This window comes from Cetorhinus maximus, chromosome 3 (genome assembly GCF_964194155.1).
Source record: "Cetorhinus maximus chromosome 3, sCetMax3.hap1.1, whole genome shotgun sequence".
NCBI lineage: Eukaryota > Metazoa > Chordata > Chondrichthyes > Lamniformes > Cetorhinidae > Cetorhinus > Cetorhinus maximus.
Window position 1 is genome coordinate 174,698,466 of NC_135881.1, and position 23,268 is coordinate 174,721,733.

Sequence of the window (23,268 nt, forward strand, 5' to 3'; positions counted from 1 at the left end):
AAGGGCAATGGCGCAGATGTCTCACTTGTGGGCTTGAAGAATGCAGAGCATAGGTGGATCACACTGCCAGTCAGTGTCTAATGCTGATTTGGCGGCTGACCTGCCATTTTGTACCTCACCAGAACGGTTAATGTTCCCCCTTAAATCACTCCAAGCTGAACATGCATTCAGTAACGCATGGAGCCTCCACCCTCACCACTAAAGGGATCACCATGGAATTTACATGTAAGATACTTTTGACTTTCTTTTGCTGCTGGAGTTAGCTAGAGTATTGCGAACTTTGTGGCTGGAGGAGCTCACACAAGTTCTTTGAGTCAGAAGGTAGTGAGGCTGGTCCTTTGCATGGAGTGAAGTGGATTTTAACGGCCTCTAAGCAGGTCTCAATCATGGGGGTTATATTTTCAGCTCCCTCATGGGCTGCAGCATGACAGGGAGATGCAGCAGATACAGCAGAGAGAGAAAGTTGTGTGCAGAGGGAGAAGGAGGGCTCGCCACAGAAGGTGATAGCCAGCTAGGATCTTCGGAGAACACTTCTTCATCCACCTCAACCAGGAGCATTGTCTGCAGCAGCTACACTTCACCAAGGAAGTGGTCACCGAACTGTGCCACCTCCTCAAGCTGAACCTGAAGCCACAGAGCAGGATGAGGATGGCACTGCCAGTCACTGTGAAGATCACTATTGCCCTCAATTTCTATGTATGTGATCCTTCTGGACTGGAAGCATCTACTTTGCCAACACCACTTTGTTTGCCGTGCTTTGCTGCATCAGGGCAGTAAACCGAGGCCACGTACACAAGTAGAGGGGACTTCATTGTCTTCACCCTAAGCAGGGAAAAGCAGGAGGAGTTGGGCACATGGGTGGCGTAGCCAGGGCACTGGGCTTCCCAAAGATGCAGATAGCCATTGACTGCATGCATATGGCTCTGCTAGCACCACATCTCAATGGGGATATGTACAGAAACTGCAAAGGGTTCCAGTCCCTGAATGTACAGCTGGTGTGCGAGCACGCACAGCCCATCATGTTGCTGAATACCCACTATCCTGGCAACAGGCACAAAAGGCTGAACTTTCCTGTGGATGTTGGGAATTTGACATCGGGACCATATGCAGGTCCCAAGACCATGCTTGTTGTTAAGGTGCCTGTCTGCACGACTTTATGTGAGGCAGATTCAAATTGGCCACCTCTGCACTTGTCATCCAATTAAGGGTGGCAGGCAGGGTCCTGAGGCAGGAGGTCCAATGAGTGGGTACTGCCCTGTTGCAGCCCCAACGGCAGAGGTGAGTGCTACCAAGGTATAAACATAAGCGTGAAAATACCTCAAAATGGAGGGGCTCTCAGAAGCCTGCTGACAATTTAAAATTAAAGAAGGCCCACAGTTGTTAGGGCCATCAATTGGAGAGGAAGCCCTTTCACGGGAATGGTTTTGGCTGCAGCCTTTTCATACTGATGGCTCATTTATTGGTCTAGTGAGAGGAGAAACCCATGGCTCTCCGGCCTGTTGCTGGGAGGCTGTCTCCAAGTTGTTGCTGGCCTCTGGACCCGTCAGTCTGACACCAGGAAACCACCAGCAGAATTGGACAATGTCTCTGAGTGGGACCTTAATTGGCTCCCCAGTGGAGCAGGCTTCTGAAATCCATGGCAGACCACCCTAGGAAACTTGCCCAGAGGTGGGACAGTGTCAGCAGCTGTCCCGAAGCCCAACTCTCTGAATTCCCTCCACTCCCCCCAACCCGCCTCTGTGTCTGGGCCAAAATTCAGTCTGATGTTTTTATCCTTCACCAGTTAGCAGTCAATGCCGTTTTCAAGCCATCACGTTGAAGCAGAGGGTGGCTGCTTGGCAACAAGAGCTACCTGCTTTATACATGGTTCATAATTCTGCTGCACTACCAAACCACATATGGACACCACTCCTACAACGGGAGTTGTTCTGGAAATAGGAACACCTGGAACAGATCATTGACGTCCTCAAATGACAGTTCCACTGGCTGGACCAACCAGGAAGAACCCTCCAATAGCTGCTGGAGTGTGTTTCCTAAATCACGATGGTCTGATGCAGCCTACACAACCTACCAATCATGAGGATGCAGCCCTTACCACTCAGCCTTCAGCGACCATCACAGGAGGAATTGGAAGAAGAGGAGAAGGAGGAGGAAGGAAGGGGACATCTGTAACCTTTTCACTTCTGCTGGGCTGTCCATGAATGTCTCATAAGGCCCTGAAAACAAACCCAGAACACCGATGCTCCACATTTTTGCACCCTTCCATCCCTCTATTATGGAATATCCTGCATTCTCTTGGCCAAAGTCATGAAATAAAAGGCACCACAAAACAATCATTCCATATCAACTTTATCCAGGAACATTTCAAAACACTATAAGATACTCAACTATTCACTCTTGTAAATTCTCTTAGTGCCTGCCTTGCTGATGCCTTTGCCTGTCCTAGTGCTCCTATGAGATGCTACCCGAGTGACTACAACATGGCTGGTGGAAGGCTGCTGACTTCCAGTGGAGGAGACTACAAACAGTCTTGTATAACGCCCTCAAGCAGCTCTGGGTCTTGGGGGCCCATATTTGGGCAGTATCACAGCCGGGGCAAAAGCATTCTGGGCTGACTGGCTGAGAGGCCATGGCAGGGGCACCATTGGAGTGGCAGTGGTGGGAGCATGAAAGCTGTCACTCTGAGAGAGGACAGCAGTTTTGTGCTCTACGGCATCACTGCCACTCCCCCAGGGTAGCAGTTCCAGTAATCTGTTAGAACACAGGATGCTGGGCTGCTGTGAGAGCCTGTAAATACCTTTGAGCACTGGTGTCCATAGGCATAATGGCAGTGGTCTGAGCCTGCATAGCACCAACATGGGTTTGCCTGGCAACAAACATCTCATGACTTCCACTGCAGCACACAGATGTTGGGTGACTGCTGCCTGTGCTGCAGTGGAAGCTGAGCATTTGACCACCAGGCACTGTATCACAGCTGGCTCTGTAAGTTAGCAGCCACTTCCATGCTGGAGAGATGGGTTCCAAGCTCTGCTCAAAGCTGTGTGCCAAGTTGGATCTGCCCTCTTCCACGTTCCTTCTCGGTGACAACTGGCTTTCTGGCAGGCCTGCCAATGCCCAAACATTTTGATGTGCATCCCCATCAGCCTTTTCCTGTCTGCCAGCCCATCAAAGTCATCATGATTCCTCAGCAGCAGAACTCATCTGCAACCTTGTCCTCCAGTGAATTGTCAAATACACTATGCTTTTCCCCTTGCCTTGCTGAAATCCACTTATGGCCAGTAGCTCACCACACCCCCTAAGGCACCAGTATCTGAGTTGGTGTCTGCAAGTGTCAGAGCAAATGACAGTGCTTTTCCCTCAGATGAGTGCTCTTATTCTCACTCTTCATCACCAGGTTGCATTGGTTGGCCAGGAGGCAGGTATCAGAAAGCATAAATACAGAAGGGGAGGGTTGATATAAGGGAAGTGAGGGTTGGTGAGTTGCATGGACACAAGGATGCAGCTTATACCATATGCCAGATTGTGGGATGAGGGTGAAGTCACATTTGAGAAGATGCATAAGGACACAGGATTCAACAGCCTCAGTGCCAATAATTCAGAGCACTGTCTCTCCCAAGCTGTTGAGCAGCCATGCCAGTTCGCCACCAGTTCATTGCTTCTGCCTCCTGTTATGGGCCACCTTATTCTGCAAGAGAAAGGGGAGAGTACCAATGAGTGTGTTGTAATGTGCTTGGGGGATGTGCCTGTTATAGCTGAGTAGCTGAAAGTATGTGGAATTTGAGATGTGGGTGTGACGTTTGTAGCAGTGGCAAGTGTGTGAGGGTGAGCTGGAGCATATGAATGTTAGGCATGAGTTCTGACTGCCGGAGATTGTTGATGGGTGAGTGATGGATGTATGGTGCATTGGGCAGTGTCTGAGGTTGGTGGTGTGGCGGATTGAAAATGGCATTTGAGGAGGTATTCACTGACCTTGACCACTCATGTGAAGTCATTGAACTTTTTCAGCACTATAGCCAGTCCTTAGGGCCAGCTGCTTTGCATTGAGCTCTTGGCTATCTGTCCCAATTCCCTTCAAACTATATATCTGATGAGTTCCCAGTGGAATATGAGCTCTCCTGCCCTTTTCAGCTCTATCACTAAGATCCCAAGCACTGCACAGGGGAATCTGGGAGTCCACTCTTTGCCCTGCTGTCCCATTATACCTCTTCCTTCCTTCTGAATAACCCTTTCACAAACAGTTCTAGTCTTTGCACCAACCAGATTGCACCTCGCTTCTAAGATGGACAGGCTGACTTTAAGAGATGTAGGCTAGCTTTAACTTATGTTAGTCTCGCACTAACCTGCTTCCCTGGCTGAGCATACAGCCAATCAGTAACATGCTCAGCCCTGGGCTGCATGCCCCAAACGTGGAGATGAGCAGGCAGCACAATATTTGCATGCTGCCTGCATCACCTCAAGTGAGCATGGAGTAACTGTGCATTGTGCCCCTGTACCCACAGATGGGCCTTATTCAATTTTTAGCCCTAGGAATTAAGAAAGATTGAAACAAAACAAATTTGAACTAATTAGTTACACTGATATCCTACTATTCATAACAGATGTTAAAACGTAATACTTTCTAAGGCAATATTAGAAGCTTAACAGTAAAGTTGGCTTTGAACAATCTTCTCTGGCACATTAATATTTTTATCCTCATTTCTTTTCTTTTGTTTCCTTTTGGAGAAAATACAATGTTTTCTCTATGGATTGATTTACCAACAACTACTAGTGAGAGAGGGAGAGATTGAATGTTATCAGGCTGACTACTGGCCATTTAGCCTTTCTTCATTGGTGGGGGAGGGTGTCCAAAGGTCATCTAGGCTTGGCCTCTGCCTGTCTAGCCTTCCTTCACTGAAGGTATGAACAGCCGAGGCCTGATCATTTTCTACGTTGCTCTCCCTCCAGTTGATTGAGAATTCTCACTGTCTTTCCGCAGATAATTGAAGAGGTGGATTGGGGCTTTGATCCGATCTCTCCATGAATATATCAAGTCCACTCAGGAAATATCCAATAGGAGGTAATAAAAGCAGAAAATGCTGGAAATTCTCAGCAGGTCAAGCATCTGTGGACGGAGGAACATAGTTAACGTTTCACGTCGGTGACTTTTCATCAGAACTCAATCGCTTTTGTTCCAATAGTAGGTATATGTGCGGCCTGGATTGACTAGCTGACCAAACATCTGTTTTGAGGGCATTTCATTTGCAGTCTATAGGACCCTGTATTGGGAAACATGCAATTTTACTACATGTTGTGCAGAATAATTTTTGGTTTCTGACTCTGTGATTGTTAAGAGCAAAGGGTCAGTCAGCTTTTTCTTTGAAAAAACCACCAGAATTTCTAATCTGCAGTCCTCTAATTTAGAAATGTACAATTTACCCAACACGTTATGCTTGGAATTACATTTTTCAAGTAGAACATTTTTTACACAGAACTCATTTTATGAGGAGGAGCAGCAGCTGTAGACAGATGATAGTGCAGGAAATTAGACAACTTATACAAAAGTAGAAAGAAAATAGGAATTCTGCGATAAGACCTGAACGCATATTCTAGGCTATCATCAGAGTGCAGCACTGAGGGAATGTTACACTGTCAGCGGTGCTGTATTTTGGATGAGTTGTTAAACCAAAGCCCTGGCTCCCTCTCAGGTGGATGTAAAAAATCCCACAGACCAATTTGAAGAAGAGCAGGGCCATTTTCCCTGGAGTCTGAACCAACATTTTTCCCCCAACCAACAACAAAAACAGATTATCCATCACTTATGTCATTGTGGTTTGTAGGACTTTGCTGTGCAAACTGGCTGCCATGTTTACATCAGTGACAACACTTCTTTCTTAGGTACGCTTGCAGATTCTTGATTTTAACAGGTTTTCTTCCACTTTCATGCCGCTGGTGGTCCATCGATGGCACCAACCCTTTGTTAGTTTGGTATCACCATCGCTGCTACCATGTTTTTGTATGTTGGTTGTGTGGCCTATCTTATCTTAAGTAACTCTGGTCTGACTCAGGTAGTTACTTCAAACTGCTTTATTAACACTATGTGCCAGATAGGTTACAGAGTAGGCATGTCTCTCATGAGTATGGACTCTTCCATCTTCTCTACCGAGTCTCTAGCACATGACTGCTGACGTCACTGTTGCATGATTACAAACATCACTAACTTATTACCGTAACTATTCTATTAACCCATTATATTACACTTCATTTGCTGTTCAGCACTTTGCAACATCCAGGGCAACAAAAGGAACTATGTAAATGCAAGTCTTTCGTAAAACAACAGGACAATAGGCTTGGTCAATTATACCAACTCATAACAAGACAAAGATTGAAATGCGAGATATTTTGGCAGTTTTCTGGCATATTTTGGATCAGCTCTGAAATAAAGGAGCACTTACTTACTTCAGAATAACAGTTGTGGGTAGAATGCTTTTGCCTCCCACAGTCGCAGCCTTAAAGTTTTACCCTTGTAGTGATCTCTTTTCACAAATTTCTCATTGATTCATTTACAAAAAAGAAAGCTTAATGTAAATTTTCAGCCATTTCCCTCCACTTGCTAGTTGCTGACTGCTCATACTATTTATTCATCAAATTGCAGAATTGTGGAAGTTGCCACAAGCTGTGAGGTTTTTGTTGTTGTAAAATATTCTCTTACTTTTTCATTCCATCAAGGCAATAGGCTCATGGCTTGGTGTTCCTGTGCTTTACACCCGCTGGTCTGTGCATTAGGACTTTATGTAATATGGGAACTCTGAGCTGCTGCTACTCACAAATACTACAGATACCACAAAACTCTGCTATTGAATGGACTTCTTACATTGTGACTTTTCTTTTATTACTGTAGAGGTGACAGTACAGTTTGTGAGATGGTAGGTGTCAGCCTTCTGATTCAGAAAGTTTGGTTTCACACTCTAGCGATTTGAGCACATAGAATTCAGCATATAATTCAGGCTGCCACTTCAATGTACTGTTGCATTATTAGAGATGATATATTTTGAATGGGATGTTTAATTGAGGCCCTGTCTAATCACTTTAGATCATGTAGCACTATTCCAACAAAAGCAGAATTCGCCCAGATTCTTTTCCAACGTTTATTCTGCAACCAACATCACCAAAAACAAATTGCTGAGACATTTATCTCTCTGACATTGCTGTGTACAATATGATTGCCATATTTCCCTGCATTACAACAGTGACTACATTTCAAAATTATTTCATTGGCTGTAAAATGCCGTGGGACATCCTAAAGCTCCCTTGGCACTGCAATGAATGCTAAAGTGTCTGTAGTGGGGCTTGAACCCTCTAACTCTGTCTCAGAGATATGAGTGCTACCAACAACTAGTATCTGGTTTCCTAGGTGGCAATGGCAAATCAAACACAGCGTCTGCCAAATTACAATTGTTGCAAAGGTTCTGGGTCTATTCAATTGCAACATGGAGCTTTCAAATCTCCTCCTTTAATGGGTAAACTTTTGGCAATAATATGCTTAATTAGTTCCTTCAGGACAAATGGGTCTTCTCCATTGGGCAGTGCTAAGCAAAGCAAGGTCCCCTGCCTCTTCCTTTGTGTCACTCCACCATTGATGGGTGTGTATAAAAGATCTCTTTGTTTCAGACACCTCATTGCTGTTACTGTCAAGTCCTGCATTGTGCACCCTCAGGCATGTCGAAAATGTTGGCTCTGGCAGTCAGGACAACCAACTCCCAATTTTGCATTTAAATTTAAAGAGAAACATTGGTGCAGGACCAATGTTCATCTTGCCAGACAGAACCAGGGTTGTAAAAAGAAGACAGGCTAAATTAAGAAGCAGCAGCATAGGTTTGAAAAGCCAGTGGACTGTAGAAGCAGGGGAAGAGTAAGGACAGAACCTTTCCAATGGGGGGGCAGGGGGGTGGGGGTGGGGGGGGGGGGGGGGGGGGGTGCAGGCTAGAAAGCGGGTCGAGGAGGAGTTTCACAGCTGCTGCTGCCAGCCTTCCTGTGGAGAGATTTCCCCTCCACAGGTTGGCATGGCAGCAATGACCACCCTTTATTTTATTAAATTCTAGCCTCTTCAGAGGGCACCTACGGATGTGCCTCCAATAGCAGTGGTGGGGCTGCCGTCCTTCTAAGGTTGCAGGCCCTCAGATTGGGCCTGCAGCCTCAGGGTTCCGCTCACCATCCTTATTTGGATGGCGGACCTGGAGGCAAACTGTCAACTGGCTGCATCTGGGAGGATCCCACAGTTGGGCACCCTGACACCCAGGTTGGGGATGGAACCTGGAAATGGTCCTGACTGACCACCAGCTTCCAAGAGTGGAAGATTCTGTCCTGCTTCTGTAATCCTCACCCATACCTTTGTTACCTCCAAACTTAACTATTCCAATGCACTTCTGGCCAGCCTCCCTAGTTCTACCCTCTGCAAACTTGAGGTCATTCAAACTCTGTTGCCTGTGTCCTAACTTGCACTAAGTCCCCCTCACCCATCTCCCTTGTATTCACTGACCTACACTGGCTTCCAGTTAAGCAACACCTCAATTTTAAAATTCTCAATTCTTGTTTTCAAATCCTTCCTCAGTCTTACCCTGCCCATCTCTGTGACCTTCTCCAGTGTAACAACCCCCTGAGATCTCTGCACTCCACCAATTCTGGCTTCTTGAGCATTCCTGATTTCAATCGCTCCACCATTGGCGACCATAACTTCAGCTACCAGAGCCCCAAGTTCTGCTATCCTCTCTTCCTCTCTTTCCTTCTTTAAGACATTACTTAAAACCTATCTCTTTAACCAAGCTGTTGGTCAGTTAGCTTAATATCTCATGTGGCTTGGTGTCAAATATTTTTTGATACTGCTTGTAAAATGCCCTGAGACATTTTATTATATGAAAGACACTATATAAATGCAAGTTGTCGTGTGGTAACTAAAAGATACTTAACACAATGCAGGATATCCCTCCAGAAAGGCCCGGTGTAAACAAGTAACTTTAACATACTTGTGCCCATAAAGTATTGATCTCGTCCCTGAGCACAGCCCAGAGTGGAAAGCAGCAGTGCAAGTATATGAAAAATACTGTGTTATTTGTCAGCTTTCACTAAATTGTAATTAGCTAGCCATTAAACTATTCACCTAACCGCAGTGGAGGAAAAGTAATTATGCTCTGGTGGAGTTTTAAATTAATTATCTGTCATTAATGCTTGTGCCAAGTCCATTATTGGGTTGTGAAGACAATAATTAAAAAATAGAAACAATTTAGTAAGGTAATTTCCTGCATCCACATTGATTAAGTTGACCAATTTGTCTTTTGTGTTTCCTGAATAAATCAAAAACTTGGCCAAATTCTAGTATTTGTCCTTAAATGCATTTGTTGCTTCCAGCAATTAACAATGCAAAGAGGTTGCTATTTCTCTTCATTCTCTGAACATGCCAAATTACTTTGGCATGGTCAACATTCTTGGGCTTCTGTTATCAGTGGTGGCAGGGAGTGACCAATCACAAGGCAGTTATTTTTACGTCTGTGTTAGTGTCAGCTGATTTCTGTATTGGTTTTCTGGTTATTGAAGGGACTGTTTCTGTGGGGCTCTAAAGAGGTAGAGGATTGTGAATTCTGTGATCTCTGATTTACCAAGTGGTTTGAGGTAGAGCTATCCCTTCACATTAACCTCAAAGCAGAATTTTTATTTGGTGGACTGAGGATATCCATATGGCATTCTGTTCCTGGTGGTCTACCATGAGATTGCACAATCCACCCCTGTCACATTTCTGTAGTAGTCACTGGATCTCTCTCCATAATTATTTGGCTGGTTTTTCATATTTGAGGCAGGTAGCACAGGTTGGGAATTTTCCTGGTTCAGCATGCCTGCCTTGGGGAAAAAATGCCTGAAAAGACAAGATTTGTGTTCTAGGGGAATGGGTGTGTACTGGAGTCAGGCCTGCTGCCCCCAGAAACAGTTTGGAGGCAGCAACCAGGTCTGTCAAGTGCCAAGGCAGGCTGGTTAAAAGGCCCACCTCAGTGCATGGGACTTTGCCCCAGTTGTTTCATTTTATATCAGGCCCTGTAGCCGTCAGTCCTCAAATCCCCTTTCAAACCAACGCACTCCCTATCATTATAAATCATGCCCCCCAGCCACCCCAAATGGCCCGTCATACCCTCCATGCCAACCTATGCCCTTCTACCCAACCTCCATGGCCTCTTTACCCTCTATGCCAGCCTATACCCCTCTACCCAACCCCCATAGCCCCTTATACTGTGACAACTTACGCCCCTCTACCCACCCCATGACCCTTTATAGCCCCTATGTCAACTTAGTACCAACTCACGCCAATCCATGCCCTCCACCCACCATCCTTTGCCCTTATACGGCCCATCCCAACTAACATATACCTCAGGAGCCATGCTCAGATGAAATATAAAACTATATGAAAAAAACACTCATTGATAAAGTGCATCAATGCACTTAAATCTCTTCACTTCTTAATCCCTTATAAAAACAAACATTTATATTCATAGTTCCATATCAAAGATACCTTAATAATCTCTTGGAGCTGTCAATCAAACTGTGAACTGACAGCTCTCCACTGTGATGGTAGGTTGTGGAAACAGTCAAGCAGTATTGATACTATAATGATAGCACTCAGGCTTATGTTAACAACAGTTCTTGAAATTGCAATTCAAGACACAATAGGCTGTTTTTTTCAAAATATAAAGCACTGGCCATTTAAATAACTTGACAGCATGACAGTTCTACATATCTCGTCTGCTCTTCATCAGCAGTTATATTTCCACCTTGAATTAGTGGAACACAGACTATGGGGTGAGGCCTTTCCTGGAGTGAAACTTGGATCTGCTTTTCCTGTGCACTGAGCTTAAATGGACCAAGTGGGTTTGGGTTTCCCTCATGTGCGATTCATGCGCTGCCCCTTTTCTCCTACTGGTGAGAAGAGGTACTGTCGGAAATTGGGGCAGGTGCCAGCTCCAGGTCTTGCTCTCTAATTTTAAAGGTCCCCGGAGTCTCCTGACTCTGTGAAAATCCAGCCGTATGCCTCTGTGCTTGAAGGATCTGTGCCTCTCCATTATTCATTCGTCTGTGATTGAACAACCTCTCGCTCTCATCTCCATGATTCATTCCTCTGGGGTTGGAGGATCTCTCTTCCTCTCTCTTCAGAATGTATTCATGTAGCGAGGCGAGTTGCATTATTCAAGCCATCCAGCAGCCTTGATGGGCAAAAGTGCATAAAACGGATCAATCTGTGACATATTTCCCTTATAGTTTTGAGGAGTTCATCTCTTCATCTTCCCTGTACCCTTCACCCACCACACTTTCTGAAATTTCCACACAGCCTGGCTTCTTCTTCAACTTTCAGGTTCACACCAGGTGAATTATTGGTGATCTTGAATCATACTCAATATGTGGATCTTTACTCTGTGTCAATACTTGGCTCATCAACCGGAGCTACAGTGACCCTGTCTACATGAGATGTAATATTACTGGAAACTCCTGTGCCAGTCACAGCATTATGTAAGCAAACTTGGTCTGATTGTAGGATACAAAAACATAGGGCAGAATTTTCCATGCCTGTTGGCTTCAGGGGGCATGGCAGGCCTGAGCGGACAACATGGCCGGAAGGCCAGAAATCGATTACATGCCGTCGTGATTGTCCGCTCCCGCCGCTTTTCCTGCCGCCGGACATCAGGAATTTCATTTTAATACATCTGCATATCATTATAAGTCCTGCTCGCCAGAATTATCCCCCCACATCAAATTTAACGCCCATGTCGGCGGGAAAACACGCCAGTGCAGAACACGTCTTGACAACTGTGACGTGCAGAAGTCAGGACTTACCCGCCAGGACCTTGCTCACATCGCGGACATCTAGGGAGCAGAAGATGCTGGAACCCTACAACAACTGGACCCTGGAGGGACATGCGCATCGCACGCTGCGTGGATTTATATGGACCTGGCTCTGCCATGAAGCAGCTCATGGAAGGTGAAAGGTCACCATTGAGGGTCTGCTATGGAACATCAGTGTCTTGGCCATGGTCTGCTATGGATGATCATCGAGGGGGTGGAGAGGAAGGTCTGGGCTTGAATGGGAGAGGAAGGTGTACCAGGGTGGGATGAGGTTGGGAGGGGGAAAACAATGGTGTTGTGGAGGTGAAGGTGGGGGGCTGGGGAGGAGGGTGTAACAAGGGAGAATGCAGCAACTGGGGAGGTAGGTGTAAGGGAGGAGGAGTTTGGAGGGGGGCAGGAGTCCGGAGGAGGGAAAGAGTCCGAGGGGAGGAAGGAATCCGAGGGGAGGAAGGAATTTGGAGGGGGGAAGGAGTTTGGAAGGGGGAAGGAGTCTGGGGAGGGGGGAGGGGGAGGAGTCCGTTGGGGAGGAAGGAGTCTGGGGGGAGGAAGAATTCTGGGGGACGGAAGGAGCCCAGGGGAAGGATGGAGTCTGGGTGGGAGGAAGGAGTTTGCAGGAGGGTAGGAGTCCAGGGGGAGGAAGGAGTAAGGGTGGAGGAAGGAGTAAGGAAGGGGGAGAATGTCCAGGTGAACATGCAAGGGAGGGGTCTGTGGAGTCAATGACTGTCTCCTGGGGAGCAAAACAAGGGTGGGCATGATAGGAGGGAATGATGACAATGAGAGAGGGCAGAGTGAGCCGGTAGGGTGGGAGGGTGAGGGTGCGACAGTAGCGGTAGAAGGGACAGCGAGGGTGGTTGGTGGGGACTTGGAGGCAGACACGGACCCTGGGGGTGGGAAGGAGGAGGTTGGGGAGGTCAGTGTGGATGGGGATGGAATTCTCAGGAAGATAGGGAATGTGCATGTTCACCTGGACATCCTGGAAAGAAAGGGTTCGGGTTGATAGGTGATGGTGGGGAGGTGGAAGGTGATGCCAGGGGGTCAACAGTAATGGGGGATAGGACATGGGTGACTGGGGGAGGGGAAAGGACGAGAGAGCTAAAGACATACTTCACCAGTACCATTTTGCAAAGTTGAAAGTGAAAGGAGCCTCGTGTCGGGTGGGAATAGCTGCTGCATGGGAGTGTGATCAGTGGGTGGGTGGAGGTGCAGGTCAGCTCAGATGGACAACTGAAAGAGAACCCCAACAGGCAGCACTGAAAATGCTCGGGACATTGAGATGAGTGTGATGGAGGAAGGATTTGCTTGCGTGGGAGAGTCCTTGCACGAGGCTCCGAATAACCCTGCCACACTTCTCCCTGCAGAATCACTCGTGGCCTGCTGTGTGCAGCTGAATTGCTAGGGGCAAACTGGGGATGCAGGGGGAGGACTTGCAAAGCCTGTAAATGAAGCTGAAAGACACTATTACACATTATTGAGGGAAAGTGAATATATTTTCAGATTATAAAGTGACAAAATGTGTTCACCCATGCAACAACTTGTGATCAGAAATTCTCAACTTCTCTAGGCCAACCACTTCTTCCAGCTGCTGCCCTGACATCCACGGCAGGGGTGGAGACAGCCTGTACAATGGTTGGCCCAGTTGTCTCTGATGACTTTGGTGTGTGTCCTCTGGAGACCCAAGGCCTTGAGAGCCCCGGCTTGCTGTGGCTGTCTTCCCGTGGGCCGGCTGCTTCCTCTGCAGTGACAGAGGACGAGGTTGAGGGGGTCACAGGCAAAGGGACTCGGAGGGAGAGGACAGCCTCTTAGATTCCTGAGTGGATGACCTGGGGTGTTCAGCTGTTGCTCCTCCTCCCTTTGGGTATCCAAGGGCCTCGGCCTGACTCCTTGAGGAGAAGGAGCACCTGGAGGAACATCGAGGTGCCCTGTTTCCCTCTCGCATTGCCACTGCAGGAACTCACCCATGGCTACTGCGATGGAGTGCGGGTCTGCGAGCAATTCCACGCTTGGTTGGGCCAGAGTCTTCATGGCGTCCGCCATCCTCCCCATGGAGGCCTCCATATGTGCACATGTGGGCACCGCTTCATCAGAGAGCAGGAGGATGCACTCTTCCAACTTGCGTGCCACTCTGTTGAGGGCTTCCAACAGCTCTGCGTGATGGTCCCTCGCTTTCTGGTGACGCGCCATGATGAGTTGGAAGGCCGAATCCACAGGCTTGTCATCTGACCCGGACCTCACAGATGCCTCTTCTTCAGCAGTCTTCCAAATGTTGGGGAGCTCGGCTGAACCTGCATCCTCTTGCTGCGGACACATGTCCATGCGGTGACCACCAGATTGTGAACCTGAGCCTCAGGCAATACTCATGGGCTTATTCAACTTTTCAAACCAAAGTCTTGCAGGGTAACAGGTCAAAATAGAATTGGACTCAGTCTGAGTTTAGATTGCACCATGGAATGGAAAACTTGGATCATGTTGAAAGAGTATCTTGACGAACACACCATTCTATTGCTATGCACTGTATCTTGCTCTCAATTGGGATGAATTATGTTTCACGATCTATTCTCAGACCTTGCTCTTGCATTGGCTTGTGTACTCACCCTTAACTATGTCATTGGCACTAAGTGTTTTGAAGTTGATGATTTTACAAACCGTGCAGGTGCCGCAATGATCTGGCATCTGGACCTTAAACATGTCAAGTCAACCTTAGTGAAGCCAAGCCCTCCATATGGGGGAATTCTTTGAAATAGGTTGTCGCCCAAGATGATGAGCGGAAGAATAAATAGTACACATTTAAAAATGCAGCCTGTGCAGAGAAACCTAGCCTAATTCACTTATGAACATTGTGTTTGAAACTGATTTAAGAGGCCAAGTAAACCTCCGGCCGCAGGCTTGCTGAAACTCGCTGATGATTGATCAGGCTGAGTGCTCAACATGCTTGACTAAGTGTTTAGTTCAGACCCCGGTTCCACCACATTATGAGCCACATATTATGAGGAGAGATCCTTATTGTTCCAAACGTTAAATAAACAGGTTAACCTTAGACTGTTCCTGTTTTTTCTTCTTCTTCTTCCTCCATTAAGCCCCAGATCAATAGCCCATGTTTTGTACCTTGGAAATGGTTCTAAACATCATTATTGTGAATGCTCCCCAATGCTGCTGTCCTAATGCGTTTTTAGATCCCTCCATCCTTATCTGTGACCTCCCTGACAGAAATTGCTTCAATTCACTTTTGTTAAATTCATGCTTTGGAACAATTGATATATATATTCTGGAAAGAAAGAAAGAAAGAAACTTTCAATTATATAGCACTTTTTAATGACCTCAGGACATCACAACACACTTCACAGCCAATGAGGTATTTTTGAAGTGTAGTCGCTGTTGTAACATAGAAAATACAGCACCCAGCGTTCACACAGCAATGTCTCACAAACAACAACGTGATAATAACCAGGCAAATCTGTTTTAGCTTTATTGCAGAATAGATATTGGCCAGGATAATGGAGAGATCTTCCCTGCTCTTCTTCAGATAGTGCCGCAGGATCTCTTGCATCCACCTGAGAAGGCAGACATCTCCTCAGAAAAGCAACAACTTTGACAATGCTGCACTCCCTTAGTATTGCACTGGAGTGTCAGCCTGGATTATGGACTAAAATCTCTGCCACGGGAATGGAACACCTGATCTTCTGACTCAGAGACAAAGGTTTCTACCACTGAGCAATAGCTGGCACCTGTAGCTCAACTGGTAAAGGGAATGAGTCGCGAAATGATATAAACTGGGGAGGGGCTAGGAACAATCCCTGGTCGGTTCTACAATTAGCCGCAATTTCTACGGGTTAGTGAAAGTGACAAATTGAGCCAGGGTCTTTCTCCAGTGATTTCTATCCAGCAACCCAGCTTAAGAGATGCATATGTGTGCCAACTGAAGGCAAGTTTGAGCTCAGTTGTAATGCCTTATGCAATCAAATAGTTTGCTGACATTCGCAGTCTGGTTTAACACATAAATGATAGATACTTAGGAAACATGCTGGAGGGTGCTGTGGAACAGTAGTACAGGAAGGGAGCCAATGCCTTGAAGAAAGGAACAAATTGGTTGGGAAAAAATAGCTAGTCTGGATAAAACTAACTAAAAGTGACCTAGTTTAATTTGGAATTTCTGTTTGAAAAATCAGTTATTTTTCCTATTTTTAAAAGGGCAGATGAGAGGGTTTTTTTTCAAAGTCATTATATCATAACTAAATGCAATCATATCTGGGAACAAAGTAAAATGTTTCTTTGCCACATTCTCTCTTTCTCTCTCTCTTCCTGTGCATGTGCATGTAATATATATATGGATGTATATGTATATATGGATAAAGAAATAGTTTTGAGAGGCATTTTTGTTACTACTAACTGCTTGACAATATCAGCTGCTGCTGGGTGTATTGAGTAAGAAAAACAAATCGTACAGAAAAATGTACTCATTTTAGCATAGATTCCATGCACTCAACTAGGTTACAAATCTCTATTCGTTTTGAAGGGGATGGAGCTCTGTGTCAGATTATGTTTACACTGGGTGTCGGCATCTTAATTCCAGCTCAGTAAATGAACTTGCGTGGGCAGATTGAGTGCAGCTGCCCTCTTTGTGCCACAGACTGTAATCAGGGCTTTTCCATGGATGTTCGTTTGGTTTTATTTGATGGCTGCACATTCTCATTCACAAATGACACACTGCATCCCATTGCAGGCCATGCTTCCGATTGAATATGTGAGGTGCTACGTGCGTGTGCGTGTGTGTGTTCGCGTGTATGTGGGTGCCCACGTTGTGTATATACACCTGAGTGTTTACTGTATCATAATGATTGATTTTTCTTTATTTTAATGCAGAAGGTTGAATGAATGATGGTTAAGAATCTGTTGAGGAATCAGGTGAGTGTTCAGAGCTGCCTTTGAGTTAATCTTAGTATGAAACTTACCCTCAACACATCTAAGCTCTTCTTTCTATTACTCGTTTCCCATCCTAGTGTTCAAACGGATTTTGAATGCCTTGAATATTTTTGATTCCATTAACCTAATGAGCAGATTGTTATAAAACATTGAAAAAATAAAACCCTTTTAATATTGGTTTTAAATGTACTGTTCACTGAGTTAAGTTGATTTTCCTAATGTTACTGACTTGACTTTATCTTATCTTTAACATTTTATACTTTATTTATCTTAGTGACACCCCTCCCTCCAGTGCTACATTTTGCTGTAGTCTATAGAGCTAAATATCTCCAATCTTCTCTCATACTCACCATTTTTACACTTGGGATAATTTGTTGTTCTTTTTTGCAATCCTTTTTAAAGTGTGATCTAAAGTGAGCAGGGTATTCTCCAAGTGTGGTCTACCAGTTTAAATACTTAGTACCATCTCTGTAGACTTTTATGCCATTTGTCATGAAAATGTGCTTCATGTCAAATAATGATTTTTTAACCCTTCGGCTGGAGACCTGAATTGAACTTTTAAAAACATAGACTTTTAAAAGCAGAGACTAAAGGCGACTTGCATGCATGACAAAGATGGCTACAATAATTTGCATCATTATACTCTCCACATTGCAACCCACTGAGATGGAGACACTGCATCTGCAAAGATCAATCAAGGACAATGGCCTCAGGAGAATACGAGTAAGCCACATATCCTGTCCCATTAGCAAGGCATCAAGGCAATCACCTGGGATATTCAACACAGGATTCCCAAACATGAACTGATCAAGTTACAAGGGGAAATACGTTAGTCATAACTATGTTTGAATCACTGGGTGACAGTCATGTGGCCGGTCCATCCCTTGTGTGTTTAAACTTCTGCTTTTTCTGCAGTAAGAGGACAAGCAGCTGAGACGCTAAGAGAGAAAATCTGAAGGGGGTTCCTCCTTCCTCCCTTCTCCAACCTACCTTGCAAGCTTTGAACCCTGTTCGCTGACCCTGACCATCTAGGGACGGCCCGATGCAGACAGAGATTTTTTAAAAGAATTCAACTCAGCACTACCATCTCCAGGAGAACAGCCACATCAGCTGTCTACATCTTTAAATTGGAAGTATTGGGACCACTGAAGGAAAGTTGCAAGGCAGTCGAATTCAGCCTGAAGCCAGCAGAGTCACCAAACTACAGAGTGTCTACTCCTTTTATTTTTATGGACTCTGATTTGACCAACCTAGCCTTCCCCACTTTGTATATTATTTATGTGCATGTGACCTTTGAGAGTGTGTGTGTGTGTGTGAAATTCAGAGCGTATTTTATTATTATACTTAGATTGGTTTAGGCATAATAAAGCTAACCTCTTTCTTTGTTAAACTCAAAAAAACTTATCTGATTTGTTCTTTTATGAACATAGCGCGTAAACGGTTAAGTACTCACTAGCTTGGCAAGTGTATCCCTTTCAAAACAAACTTGTTGCCGTCAAACTAGGAGAGGGAAGAGAGGGGAGCCATTTGTTTCTTCCTCGCCTGATCTTAACACATTGTTCTGACTCTATATCCCAATTTGTTGTTTGCTTTTGCCAGTGAAATGGAAAGTGACAAGCCTACTATTATTCTCAGATCCCTTTCAAAGTCCTGCTCTTTGTGGCTTAATTAAAGCAACAGTAAAGGAGAGAGAAGGAAAGAAACTGACCCTGTTGGGGTACTGGCAAGAAAGAAAGACCTGCGCTCAGTTCCTCTGTAGCCTTGCTCCTCTCTATTTTTGTAACCTGCTCCAATCCTAGGAACCTTCCATACATTCCAACTCCAGCCTATTGTGCGTTCTCCTTCCTTGCCCTACCACTGACGACTCTTCAGTCACCAATACCCCATGCTCTGGAATTCCCTCTTCAAATCTCTCCCTCTTTACTGCTCTCTCCTTTTTTAAGTATCTACTTAAAGCTTACTTCTTTGGCCAAGCTTTTGTTCATCCTTCTAATATCTCCTTCTTTGACTTCACCTTCATTTTTGTTGAATAGTTTTCCATGGAGTACCTTGAGACAATTTTCTACATGAAAAGCATTATAACACGCAAATTGTTGTTTTGAAGGAAGGGGAAAAGAGAGATACAGCCTTTTTGAGGGGGAGAGAAACACATCTTATTGAATGGGGGTCAGGGGAAGAAAGAGAGAGAGAAAAAAAGTTGATGAGAGAAGGGCATCTTTAGCTGTGCCCAGAATTCAAGGCTTGGTTTCCACCAGGACTTAATGGATCCACGTTATAAAGCAGATTATCTTCCAACACACCACAAGAGATCTACATGTATCTTAAATAATTGAAGGAAATTTACAGATTTCAGCAAAAAGAGTCCACAAGTCCTTTTGCATTTCATTATTAATGTAACACTCCCCAAATCCCCTTTCTGCTTCTCTTCTTAGTAACAGCAAATGTGAACGGACAGTAAATAACACAAATGGCCCTGGTTCCCTTCAATAAATTACATCTCCTGCTCTGCAGCTCAAATAACGTAAATTTAGCTGAATACCATACTAAAGCCTGCAGTTTGTGTTTTGGGTGCAATAATCTGGGTGCGAATTGTGCTAGTTCTGAGAAACGTTCTTTGCCTTTCAAGTTTCCACTTAAACTCATTTGCATATTGGCAAACGTAAAATCTGCCATGAACCATCGCAACTGGGAAGCATTTTAGTACACAATTTAAAACAAAAGCTGCATTAAAAATATTCCTTGATATAGTTAAGAGTAGTAACTTGGTGCAGCCTTATTAATATGATTGAAACTGAGTTTATCGTTAAAGACAGGCATTTTTAATCAATACCTAGTCCACTACCTGTGAGTAACCTGATTTTAAATAACTGAAAATGACTTTGAAAAGCCACACAAAAACATTTACTAGTTACATTGGTGGATAGTAGTCAGTTTCTTAATAAACTAAAAAAAATTAAATGCTTTTAAAATGTGCCTATTACTGCATTCTGCTAAAAAAAAGGCTTAATTTTAAGAGCTGCCTCAAAGGTCCACCAACAGGCACCATTAATGGAAACTCAAAATGATGATTAATTTGAACTGGGGGCCTGGTTAGTTTTGTGAATGGGGCCGGCATCTTATGTGATTTTTTTTTTAAGCTAGCGCAAAAGATTACAGAAACTCAATTTGTGTTGGATGTAATTCGTGTTTGAAATTCCTCAATCTTTTGCACTGGTTTAGTTGATTTTGGGCGGATTGTATCACAACCTGGCAGAAACGCCTGCCTTTAATATCATCGAACAATGCCGTTACAGCACTGTCCCCTTGCTTTCTTCATTGATTGGGTTCAAAGTGTGGCAGGCCTGGGCCTCTAAAATCGCTTAACATTATGACAAAAACAAAAAAGAATCAAGGAATTCACAGCACCAAAGAAAGCCACGAGGGATATCATCCCTGCACTGGTGCTAGATCCTCAACTGGAGCTATTTCCTCTAATCACATTTACTGTCACTACGGTTGGAGCTGACGAGGTCTGGTAACCACATTGTCAACTTGCCATTTTTGTAAACTCAGAGATATCAAGCCACCATCCACTATCTGGCTGTGAAAACTGAGGTGGTGATTAACGATCTAGTTCTAATTATTTGTCCATCAATTTACTCCAGCCCTCTCATTAAGGCATTGACTCAGATTTGAATATAGTTCCATGGTTCCAATGGCCAATAATGAAGATTTCCATTATGAATGACTGTCCGGTAACCTGTCTAGGAAAGTGTACTTGTGCAAGATTGGATGTTGGTGAAGATCAACAACAACTTGTATTTATAGGCCCTTTAACTTAGGAAAAGAAAGGCACCTTACAAAAGTATAACCACGCAAAATATAGGTGTCAAACCAAGAGATATTAGGAGGCATGACCAAAATCTTAGTCAAAGGGGTTTAATTAAGGAGGTTATTAAAGGAGGAGGGATTTAGAGAGGGTATCCCAGTGCATAGTGCCTTGGCAGTTTATGTCAGAAGTGAATGGGGATGACAGGAGACCAGTGTCAAATGAATGCAAGATTCTCAGAGTATTGTAGGGCAGGAAGAAGGTATGGAGTTACGGAGAGGGCAAGGCAATGAAGGGATTTAAATGCAAGGATGGACATTTTTAATTTGAGGTGTTGGGGGACTGGAAGCTAAGTGATTATTGACCAGGGGTGACAGGTAAGCTGGGGTTTTTTGTGTTATAGGATATGGGCAACAGGGATTTTGGATGAGCTGAAGTTTATCCTTGTGTTCAAGTTCCTCCATAGCCTTGCCCTTCCTGACCTCCATCACCTCCTCCAGCTCTATAACCCTCTGTGAGCTCTGCATTCCTCTAACTTGACCTCCTGTGCGACCCCCAAATCTTTTGCTCCACCATTAGCAGCTGTGTCTTCAGCTGCCTAGGCCCTAAGTCTCGAATTTGCTGCCTAAACCTCTGCACATCTTCACTTCTCTCTCTTCATTTAAGATGTCACTCAAAGCCTAATCATTTGGTCCTTATCAATAACCTTTAACCAGGTTGAAATCAAGCCTGAAATGATTGGCCATTACCTTGGAGAGTTCTCCATCACCTACAAGCCTGTCAAACACGGCAGACCTGGTATCGGTGCCACTCACTCCTCCAGGTTCATCCCTCTGAAGTAAACAATTTACGATGGAAATGTGTAAATAAAATTAATTCAGTACCAAAAAAAAAAATTTTTTAAAATTTAAAAAAATAAAGGCAAGTTAATGTCACCTGCCCTCACCATGACTAAATAGCTCACTAGCACTCTGTCTGTCTACACTACCCATTTTGATAAGGAAACAGAGAGTGATGAGCATCTATGGACTGTAGCTCAATCTTAGTCACTGCCTTCAGCAGCACAGAGGAAAAATCCGAGAATAAAAGGCAAATGAACCTTTTCCAAGAAAATAAAGCTATGTCGATTCCGTCTTCCAGACCCGAACCACATGTGTTAATTTTGGATATTATCTTGCGTGTGTGTGTACATATATAAACCAGATTTATTTGAAGCACCCCTGCTAGTGAACTTTGCACTCCTACTGAAAAATGCACTGATGCAATGAAACAACACTCTGCCGGGCTGCCCGACATCCTCCAACAACAATTCATTTCTGGATGAAGGGAGGAGCTGGTGTGAACTTGTGGCGTTTGAGGAGAAAAGATTTCAGCCGTGTAATGATTCATCAATGGGAAGATTTGAACTTTATCCCCGAGGCCCCGGCGTTCTGTGAAATAGATGTCATGCAAATAGCTGCTTTATGGGATAAACTTTGCAGGTCCAGATAAAACCAGGCTTACATGTTTTCATCAGCTCTCTGGCTCTGCATTCCATTTCTGACATCTTTTTGATTCTACAATCCCTTTGATAGATAACCAGACAAATATTGCATTCAATGTGAGGTGAAGTGAACCATCAATAGTTTAGGAAAGGAAGTATTGATTACAATGGAAAGTGTGTATGAAAACCCTCCTCTGTTCATGCAGCAGATCTCTTGGGATTTTTTTTTTTGCAGAAGATCAAAGTCAATTTATTAGAAAGAAACCTTGCATTTTAGATGCACCTTATTGGAAGAAGGCTCACAAAGGTTGCAAGAGCATTTTGTGAAATTCATTCCTGGGATGTGGCTGTCACTGGGAAGGATGACATTTATTGCCCATCCCAAGTTCCCCTGAGAAGCTAGAAGCGACTGCACTTCCACTCTACTTGTAGCTCTGCATTCAAGTCAATATTTGAAAGAAAATGTTAACTAGTTGCTGACAGTTTGCAGAGGCCCCTTTAAGGACCCATGTGTCAACCATAGTTGGTATCAGCTGTTTCAGGGCTAGCTAAGTCTGTAATGAGTACCACAAATAAACATCTATAGCCCTTATTTAAATGCGCAAAGGACCTGTTGCAGGCAAGACTTCTGCAAACCAATTTTTGACCTTTGCCAATATAGCAGATGACACATTTTCAGCTCGTAATGCGTGTCCATTTCCTGCCAGTCATGAAGGAAGCTTAGGAGGATGTTCAGCGCCTAATGAGCAGGCATTGCCCACCCAAATTTCTGGACCATCAGTCCACATGCTACCAGAACAAATTTAATTGAATAAAATTTGCATAATTTCCCTAATCACCGTGGTAATGTTTGCAGCAAATAAAATGATCAATTTATTGACTTTTTAAGAATCTTCACTGGGATGCAGGCATTGCTGGCTAGGCCAGCATTTATTGCCCGACCCTAATTGCCCTTGAGAAAGTGATGGTGAGCTGCCTGCTTGAACTGCTGCAGTCCGTGCTGTTTATATAGGTACACTCAACAGTGCTGTTTGGTCAGAAGGCCAGGGGTGGAGGGGGGAATGCTTACAGCAGAGATGACTTTGGGGAGGGGTGGGGGGAGTACCTCCAATGGGCTCTTTGCCCGATACCAACTCATGCAGCCAAAGTTGCAGGGCTTCCCACATGGCGTGGGCCTTCCCTGACCTGTGTGCAAAATATCCAC

The 23,268-nt window shown here is 44.6% G+C and overlaps 1 long non-coding RNA gene across 1 annotated transcript; it reads left to right on the forward strand.

Annotated features, from left to right (window-relative positions):
- The first annotated feature begins 4,981 nt into the window (after positions 1-4,981).
- On the forward strand, positions 4,982-18,160 carry LOC144673623 (uncharacterized). Its single transcript, XR_013574397.1, has 3 exons — positions 4,982-5,176; positions 16,714-16,755; positions 17,689-18,160. It is a non-coding gene; the product is annotated as an uncharacterized LOC144673623 (long non-coding RNA).
- The last annotated feature ends 5,108 nt before the right edge of the window (positions 18,161-23,268 follow it).